Below are 10,502 nucleotides of genomic sequence, written 5' to 3'. Positions count from 1 at the left end.
GCTTCCCAGCAGGATTAGCGAGCAAGATGGTGGTAGCAATCCGGGCGGACCTTGCACAAGGTTCTACAACCTGTAATTCCCTCATTACGCTCAGGATCCACTTAAAATCTTTGGCTACATTCTGGATTCAATAATACCGCCTTCGCCGTAATAAATCGTTTTTCTCCCTTGTGACACAAATACCTATTTTAGATAAAAAAAACATTGTGACATTGGTTACTTATCATACTATATACAACAAGGTCCTCCCTAAGAGCCTCATAAAGCGCTGTCACCGAGCATATTCCAAAGCGCGATCGCACCGCATCATACTTCGTCAAGGGAACGGCGATGGAACGCCGTCTAATATCGGTCGGGATGAGCGGTGCAGATAGACTCATCAATATTCCCGCGAGAACTAAATTACGTCGGGGGTTCAGCAACGCCATTTTGGGAGTATGAAAAAAACCTGTTTGTCAACCTTGTTACAGACATGTTAGGGGGAGCATGAAGCTGTGAGGTGATGGAAATTCTGATAGAATAACAAGTAACCTAGAATAAGAAGCACATAATAAAAAATATAATAAAAATCGTTTATTCGCTTAAAACATTAGACATCAATTATACAGCAATAAAATATCTGGCGGTCCTCAAACAAAGCTGAGGCTGTATCTAGAGAACCTAAATGGCATGGCTTAAGTATCTAGGAACCTGGATCCAAATGAGCACATGATCACTGTTGTATACCGCGCTATCTCCAAGGTCTGAGCTATTATGATTGCCGAGAGATTAAAGAATATGTAAGAAAATCGTAAGGAGGTAGTTTTTTTTTCAGAGTACCTGTAGCATAATATGTTTTTGTATGATTCTATCTCTGTTGGTTCTCCAATAAAGTAAAAAAATATATATTAGGTATGTAATTTTCCCACTAAAGGAAAGCTTAAAGTTTCATCTTACAGACTATCTTAGACCAAAAAGTAGTTTCAGGAAAATTACATACTTTATAATATAAAGTATATATCTTGCTCGCTAATCCTGCCGTGAAGCAGCAGTGCTTGCACTGTTGTGTTTCGGCGTGGCGAGTAAGACAGCCGGCAAACAAAAACAATAAACTAATCTAACAAAACCAATTCTATGTAAATACACCTCTGTCTATTGCAAAAGCCTCAAATTCGGCGCTCTTTACCGAACAGCCCCTAAAACACGCAAGTACGAGCATAAGGTTATTTAGTCGTCGCCTGATCCGCGGCAGGATATTGGTTCGCTATCAGATCGCCCCCAGAGCTCGTGCTCGTGGCCGAGCCGAGCTTGCGGTTTCGGTTTCAGACAGTGTAGATTAGATTAGATTAGATTAGATTAGATTTATTTATTACCTTTTAAAAAAAATACATTATAAACACATGTCAGTTAATTACAAGAAATTCACAAAAGGATCGTCAAATGTATACAAAAAAAAATCTTATTACAATAAATTGACAGCGAGAATAAAAAATAAAAATTAAATTTAAAATGTCTAATTAGGATTCAATTCATAATAATAATTAAAACCAAAACAAGAATATACTTAAATCTAAGTAAAATTTATGTAATAGAAACAATCAATCAAACGAACAATAAAATAATTAAAATGTCAAAAAAACAATAAAATAAATAAATAATAAAATAAAATTAATTAAATAATTTAATAAAAAAGAATAGCTTTATTTTATAGCTTACATCTAGTTCCTATCTGCTAATTAGTGTACTATACATTTTATTTGTTTGTAAGTTATGCCTTAGTAAATATGTCGTTTTTTTAATTTATTTATTAATATTTTTTTTATTATATTAGTGAATTTAGATGTAATGAGCGATTTTGCGATAAAAAAGGTTTCAGCGAGTATCGACGTTAAAGTGGAACTCTAGTTTCGGTATAAAATATTGCGAAACTAGAATCAAAACCAAAACTGGTTTCGTGGTATCGCTTGGGATTCGGGAAAAATCTGTCATGCTACGTCGATGTTCTACGTTAAATAGAAAAGATACCATTTTTCTTGATTCCATACGCGCAAACCCTTTTAATGTCACACACTGTTCATTTGTTCGCCGGGTCTGTGGCCGTCCTAAGTATCGGTTTCGGTTTCAAGTTCTGGTCGCACACTACCCGTGCCTATGCCGTACGGTACGGTACGGTGACGGCGCGCATTACGTCAGTTTACACCGGGCTTTGTTTAGTTAGATAAGGCCGCCAAAGGCTGCGGTTTGGCCGAGATCGGGAAAGATGGTAATTTAATTAAATGATTCGATACGGACATTATTATAATAACGTTGTTTAAAAAAAAGCTGAAAAAAGAACTTGCTTACATAAGCTTTACTTGTAACTATGTATACAACAGAATCTTTGAACTTGATCTACATCCATTTCTTAGTGTCGTATTGACACGATACTTAGCAATTCTGCGTAGTAGTTCTGATGACACTATAAATACGGTAACGACAATAACTGGTTTTATTACTCGTAGTGAAATAATCATGTTCAAAAGGTTAATAGTGTCGCTATCTACGAAAGTTATTTCAAAGAAACACATAGAAACCAGTAAGTAGTATCACGGTAACGTTACCTGCAGCTGCAAAAGGTAATAGCTACGAACTGGTATCTTTTATGGTACTGCACTAAACTGTTAATGAACGGTGAAACGATGACTCATTGGCGAATCAGCTGAAAAGAAAACTCATGCAATACCATTTCTAACAACGCTAAGCTAAACTAATTAATTCAAGCCAATCTGGAGCCATGTGTCCGGAAGCAAATCGCCAGAACAAAACCGACAAAAATCGCGGCCTGAATAAATTGCTAGTTATTCCAAGCAAGAAGGATACTAAGGTGTACGGAGATACAGATCAGTTTCGGGCGATTGTTCTCGAGTTTTGAGACTAAAGGAAACATCCGGTATCGACGGGAACTTCCGCCGCCATTACGCGTGGCCATTGTTCGAAGATTGTTCGCCATCTTTTTGTGCGTTTTGCTTTTATTAGTTTGTTCTAAAGTTTTTTTTTGTTCGGAAATGCCTGCGTTCAGCTTTTAATACAGGATGTGAAAGAGTGATACTTGTCGGAAACGATATTTTATAAGTTGTATATATTATAAGTTCTAGAATCAATTTAGAACATAGCAAAATAATACGGAGCATAAAGTGTATTATATAGTGTATACGTAGGACGCCCTCGGGCCAGGTGGAGTGACGATCAGCGAATGGCTGCAGGTGGAAGCTGGATGCGTCTAGCCGAAGACAGGATGCAATGGCGCTCTATAGTAATAGTTTATGATAGTAAACAGCCAATGGGATGGGATGGAGCAATGGCCGTACCTGGCCCATTTTGTACAAGAGGTTTAAAAACAAAACTAACTAATTAAGTTAACCTATAGCCATGGTATGCACTCTAACGGAACCCTATTTTCCTAAATGAAATACCTATTTAATCGTAAGATCACGAGTAATCGTGCGTTATTTTTTCGCTTCCTCGTGCATCTCCAGTGGATACACAGCTTAAAGTCTTATATAAAAAACAGTCTTCAAACTATGAAAATAACAATTTCATTAAACCGAGGAACTGTATTGAAGTTGTTGGGTACTTTGTTGCGGCGAGCTAATATTCAAATAGTCTTTATTGTGGTTCGGCCAATTTGAAAGTTCCCTGCGTAAGACGGAAACTTCTGGTAAACACCGATTACAGCAGTTCTGACCGGGACATTTAAACCGGCTTGCTTCGGACCGGATTTAAGCTTTTGTTTTGTTTTCAAACGGTTGTTTGTGAATTCAGGAAGCTTAGCGCTGCATGCCGGCTGATACTGGATTGTGGATTTTGTTTTAGAAGCAGGTTTTGTTAAGTAAGGTATTATAATTTGGAGCGTTATTGAAGGTCTCGCAATTTTTGTAATAAGATTTAGAGTTTGTGCTTAACTTGGAACGTGGCTGTTTTGCTTGGAATCTTAGACTCTTTTATGGGGGAAATAGAAATCTCACGTCCTTACATTAAAATAAAATGAACAAACTTGCTTTACTCTCTCTGTGAAGTAAATTGTGGTCAAGTCATGCAAAATAGCCGCGCTTGCGTGGAATATTTGTAGACGTCTACTTATGCCTAGTAATAGATACTCAGGACAAGTGTCCGAGGTATCAGCGGATGTTGGCACTCTGACGATCGGTCGAAGATTGAGCTCTCAAAATGGTTGGCTGTATTTATACAAGTCAACGCATGTAAAAAGAGCTCTGGGTAGCTAGTGGAGGGGACACGCTTGCGCATCTGTCAACTAAAAAGCCAATAGCGTGACGGCCGCGCGCGTGTTCCTACCTTCCTCATTGGCTCCTACGCCCCTCCCGCGTCCCCACTGCTCCGCCGCCAATTTGGTCCGTATTTCGCTCACTGCGCAGGTATATCGCCAGGAGCTCTTTTTACGTGCGTTGATTTGTACCTTAATTGCACTTACTACACACAGTACGAATTGACAACGTCACAGACACTATTGAATTGCTAATAGGGTTTGTGCAGCATGACGTATTCACCATAAAGCTCGTAACTTTCAAATGTAGTTAATTTTGAAAAACTATGAGGTGCGAGCTCGGGATCGAACCTACGATCCTCTGCTTAAGAGACCATAAGTCAAACCACTTGACTACCACGGCGTTTTTCTTGACGGCCTTGTCCACTTGCAGATGTAAAATTGATGATCCGTTTTTGCAAAAGGTAAGTTGAAAGGGCATGCGAAAAATGACATAAAGTTATCTTGGCCTACTAATCTATCTGGCTGTGTGTTACGCGTACTATTTATAGGTAGAGACGGCAAAAGCGACGTGTAGGGGCGGCCATCCATCAAGCGACGGCCGACAGCGTGCCTTGCTTTTCAATCAACAGCAGACCTTTCCCGGCTTGCCCGAACAAGGCTGCCCCACAACTCAACTCATGGAATTAGTATAAAACTCGTACTCACCAGTTTCCATAAACTGATCAGTTTCCGCAAAAGTAAATTTAAAACAACAATCCCAACTTCGTCACTTTCCCGAATTCATCACTCACATAGCTTCCCTCTAGTGGATTTTTTCAGCACAGAAACGGAATTCTGTTTGCTGTCTGTCTGTCTGTCACGGGATCGGGGCTGTATCTGAAGAACCGTAATAGATAAACAACTGAAATGTATACATAATGTGTATTGCCATTGCATCATCTCGTTAACATACATTATCAAGTGTAAATAATCGTAAACCAATAAAATTACTGTTTCTGAAACTTTGCCAGTAAAAATCTGGAATGATTTAAATCCACTGAGTTCCATTCAGATTACATTGCACCATCCTAGATTAATACAATTATTTTATTAGCTAACATTCCTCGCACTGGACTTCTACAGAGCGATCTCTTGCAGGCAGCCTTTGAAAATAGAAAGATACAGATTAAAGCAGACTTTGGTGACTTTGTGTGAGACACCGCTTCTGCAGTGTTAGGTAAGCTCTCCCTGTGGCTTATGATGCCGCGGCAGCTGGCTGGGGCCCTTCGTATTATCAGCGTCTCTGAGGCACTTTACAACGCGAGGTCTCAGTGATTTAGGGCCCGTCTCGTTCTCGAGTAATACGAGTTTAGAAAACAGATAAGTGCCGTTTCTTCAAGTTGGAAAGCTGTTACTAGTTGGAAGTTTGAGGAATATCAATAGGTTTTGTGTATGGGTGTAATGGATGCAGCAACTTTCTTTAGATACGAGTATGTTTGTTTAAGGTAATCCTTAATGAGCTCCCGATATTGTTCACGGGTAGCCCGAACAATTTATGGTTATCTCATTTCCTGCATGTATATGTCGACAGCCGATCGCAAAATCCGCCAGATCCCGAAATTCCTCGGCATATCATGAAATGGCGCCATTTCATGATATGCCTAAAAGATGGTCAGGCATATCACGATGTGCCTGAGAAACAATACGGCAGATCGATTAGAGCAACGCATTCGTCGATATTCCTATAGCTCTATACCGAGCACACCGTAATTACCGAAAAAAAAGAACAAATTTAAGTACGACGAGCAAAGCGAGGAGTGGTTATTATTCATTGTGACCACAACGCACCAGGCGAGCGAGCGAAGCAAGCGTACCGCCGCAGCGGCCGGTGAAGTGCCAGAACCGATATGACGGCGTTTCATGAAAAAATAGGTGATTATAAGAGCGATCCGATAGGAATTAATTGTGAAATACCGCAGGGATCCATTTTAGGACCATTGCTGTTTTTAATCTATGTAAACAACGTTAGTAATATCGGTTTATTTTATTTTGGGCGTAGTCTTTTAGATCTGAAAATTTAACACTTGGTGTCAAAGCAATTTCTTAACGATAAATACAAATAAAACATCTTATATGATATTTGCAGCTAAAAACAAAAAATAGGACAGCATCTCACCTTAGTGATTAATACCTAATAAAAGCATACACCGATCTTGTCAAGAAAAATACCTCGGATTGTTGTTGCACGACAAACTCAACTGGAAAAGTCATATCCAGAAAGTAGTCTAAGATATTTTATTTGACTGAAGCAGTTAAAAACTGAGTAGGCTGCATACTTTACAAAGCGCTTGTGGAGAGCACGTTGGAGCGTCACTAACACAGGCTTTTTAGATTAAGGGACGCCCAGTACTGGAGCTGTACTGCCAATACAAATGAAAAAAATGTCTGCAATTTTCTTGATGCAAATAATCGTGACGCTTACGGCACTTCACTGCGATTCTCCTTAACATTTATTACGATCACTGTTTACGCCAATCAAAATACTGCACAACCAAACGCAGTATTCATTTGACGAGACCGCGCCATCTAGGGGCGAAAAAGTGAACTAAACGCGTCGCAGCGCCGCGTGACCCAAGGTCAGGAAGCCATTTTTAAAAACATCAGTTTTCGCTCGGAACTCCTACGAGACACGTACTATAATTCGGAAGTGATCGTAGAAACGCTATATATATGTGTTAATTTGTCACCCCGGGGTTTATTTTGTGTTTTGTGCGATTTATAAATTATAAACTAAACATTTGGACAGCAAGAAGAAGTTTTAAAGTGCTTTTTGAGTGCTTTGCGGCTGCTGCAAGCTTGCAGCACCGTGTTTTGTTTTCGTCGGTTGCTGATGGCGTCCTTCTGAAACAGCGTCGGATGGAAGAAAATCTTCGAGATTATTGCACCACATTCACTGTAAGTCCCCTGGATCTTTAATGGTACGTCTCGTCCATAAAACGGCAAAGAGTTACACGCCCCCGCCTTCTATCTCAATTTTCTTGATTTTTATCTTAAAAATTCGAATTAATTTCTATGAGACCAAGATAGGCAGTATTTTTACGAGCCTCTGGCTCATTCATTAATGGTCCTTCGTCACCCAGGATATTGTCCAGTTTCCTGTCCCTGTGTTCTACCTAGTAAACACACCTACTTTGTATTAATATGTAGATACCTATACGCGCATTTGTATACGCGCTTTCCGCTTAGTAAAAGTAGGTATTTAGGTACTTATTTTATTCGAACTCCGTGTCTGGTCATAAGTATAATATAATTCCAGCACGTAGGTAAAACCCTATATAAATCAAATACTTATTCACCATAATACTTTCACATATTCAATTTACGCTTTTAAGCCTCGTTACTCATCAAAACCGTCAGTAGATATTTCGCGAAGTACGTGTTCGATGCGCGACTTGCGCGAGTAATAATAATAGGTACACTTACCTATCTGCTTGCCGCGCTTTTACAGTAATACTACAAGTTATTGTTATTATTACGTGGTGTGGATATTTCATGGACCTCGTATTACGAAGTTATTTATATAGCTAATATTATCAATAGTGTTTAAATATCAGTGTAAATCTTGTCTAGTGGCAATAAATGCGTACGTAGGTACGTACGGATTCGAAAAGTGAGCTCGCGATATTTGGTTGTTGTTTATATAACTAGGTAGATATCTGCAACAAGGTACATTTACGGCGCTCGCTTGATTGATAGGATTGTCTTGAGCATTAAGTACTTCAAAATATTAATTAACATAAAAAATATAAGTTTTTATTGTTAAGTAATAATATAAGGTACACAAAGTAAAATAAATACTCAACCTGTCGAATTATCATTGCGTTAAAATTATTGTTTTATTAACTCGAACTAATGCGGTGAATAGGTAGGTAAGTCTGTATAGTTTAGTGTCACTTTATACGGTTAGTAGCGTGAGTAGGTTTTAGGTAAGTAGGTAATAGACGTCACTTTTCGTTATTTATTTTTTATTGTGCTTGTAGGCTGAAGTGATTACCTATTGGTGTGCCAAGAATAAAAATGGGTAAAGATAAAGATGAAAGTGAGGTTGGCCCTAATATTAGGCTTTTAGAAGCACGAATGAAGGCTTACTTCGGTAGATTACAATTTATATATGATGCTTCGAAAAATTTGGACTCATTCGAATCACAACAAAAATTTATGTCCCGCGCATCGTCCGTAGATACATTGCGTTCGGAGTACAATCTAATTATAGAACAACTAAACATTGCGCGTATGAAAGCCGACGCTGACTATGAACCTTCATTCCAAGCTTGGGACTCTTTTGAAGATATGTATTCACATATTCGACATGTAATAAACACATTTACTGATATCAAGCCAAATGTCAATATTGACCAACCTACTGCTTCAAAACCTCATTTGAAGCTCCCGCCTATCATGCTACAAACTTTTGACGGAGAACAGAGGAAATTCGCTTCCTTTATCGATTGTTTCAACAGTACCGTACATCATAATAGTTCGCTTTCAAACTCCGAAAAAGTTTTCTATCTATGCGGCCAGCTTTCGGGTAAAGCTTTGTCGTCAATTGCAGGAATAATTCCATGCGGAGAGAATTATCAGTTAATTTATTCAACGCTCGTGGAAAAATATGAGGATGTCCGGTTGTTAGGATCGTCATATCTGAATGATCTGTTTAATTACAAAGAACTGAGCGTGCCTTCTGCAAAGGGATTAAATGATTTTATCGATTGTTTCGTAACAACCACTGCGGCTTTCGATAAATTAAAAATATCTGATAAAAAAGAATTTATATTCTTATTCTTGGCTCTAAGGAAAATCGACCCAGATACTGCTCGCATGTTCGAAAATTCAGTGCGTTCGGAAAAATTACCGACTTACGATAGCTTCGTTAAATTTATTAAAGAACAAGCTAAAATACTCGAACGCAGGGGAGACCCTGACGTTGGATGTTCCAACTCGACTGCGCGCCCTCAGAAATCGATGAACCCTAAGTCTGTAACCGCGAAACGAACCCAGGCCTTTGTTTCGTCTACAGAGGCCTTAACTTCGTGCAACTTGTGCGATTCTATGCACGAGCATTTCTATCAGTGCACAGCGTTAAAAATCTAAAACCGCGCGAGCGCTACAGTTTTATTAAAAAAAACGGCACTTGCGTCAAATGTCTTAGTCGACATCATAAAAGTGTCAATTGTCGCTCTAGCCAAGTTTGTGAAAATTGCAATTCAAGTACTCATCATTCTTTGTTGCATTTTTTTGATAGTCCGACTACTGCGATGCCCGCAACGCAAATGACAGTACCTGACGGTTCCAGTAGTTCCAGCGCTCAGGACGAAGGGGCTCCTTGTGACGGTAGCGTCCACGTCTGTAGCTGTGGTGCGGTGGGCACGCAACCGCTCGCGTCGCCCCCCGCACACCCCCTCGGTGCCTCCATCGATGTTTCCGCTCCATTGCTAACGGCCGCACACGGCGCTGCACAAGTGTCACATAATTATTTACAGGCAAACGTCGTCGCGCCTTCGCCCTCTACCGTGCTGCTCGCTACGGCGCGTGTGCTAGTAGTCGATGCTTGTGGTAAGTCACACTTTTTGCGCTGTTTAGTCGACAATGGTTCTCAAAATCATTTTATCACAGCATCATGTTGTAAAAGGCTTTCGCTGACTTATTCGTCAGAAGAGTCACCTATAGTTGTAAATGGTTTTGGCGGCGCGTCTAATCAAACAAAGAAGGCCTCCGTTGACAATTCGTCTCGCTATGATAGCACTGTTGCTTACAATATTCAACCACTAGTTGTGGACCATGTCACTGCATGTTTGCCGTCAGCACCGATAGACGTGTCTAAATTATCTTATCTAGATTGGTGTGCCTCTTGCGGACGATACTTATCACATTCCAGGAGAAATCGATTATGTTGCTAGGAGCAGAGTTGTTTGGTACCATGTTTAATGTCCGGTCGCGTGCGAGGTCCACCAGGAGCACCTGATGCTGTGCAAACGACGCTCGCTTTTTGTTAATGGGTCGGCGCCTCTGGACATCCGGGTCGTCCATCTAAGCCTGTGGTTTATGCGCGTTCACTGGTGCTCCGCTTGACCAAATTATTTAGAGCGATTCTTTAAATTAGAGGAAGTGTCAACTAGTACTTCCAATTTTCTTAGTCCCGATGAACAGGAATGCGAAGATAATTACACAAAAACGACAAAACGTGATTTATCAGCCGTTATTCGGTGGCATTACCTTTTAA

The sequence above is a fragment of the Choristoneura fumiferana genome, chromosome 7 (genome assembly GCF_025370935.1).
Source record: "Choristoneura fumiferana chromosome 7, NRCan_CFum_1, whole genome shotgun sequence".
NCBI classification, from domain to species: domain Eukaryota; kingdom Metazoa; phylum Arthropoda; class Insecta; order Lepidoptera; family Tortricidae; genus Choristoneura; species Choristoneura fumiferana.
This window is presented reverse-complemented; position numbering follows the sequence as displayed.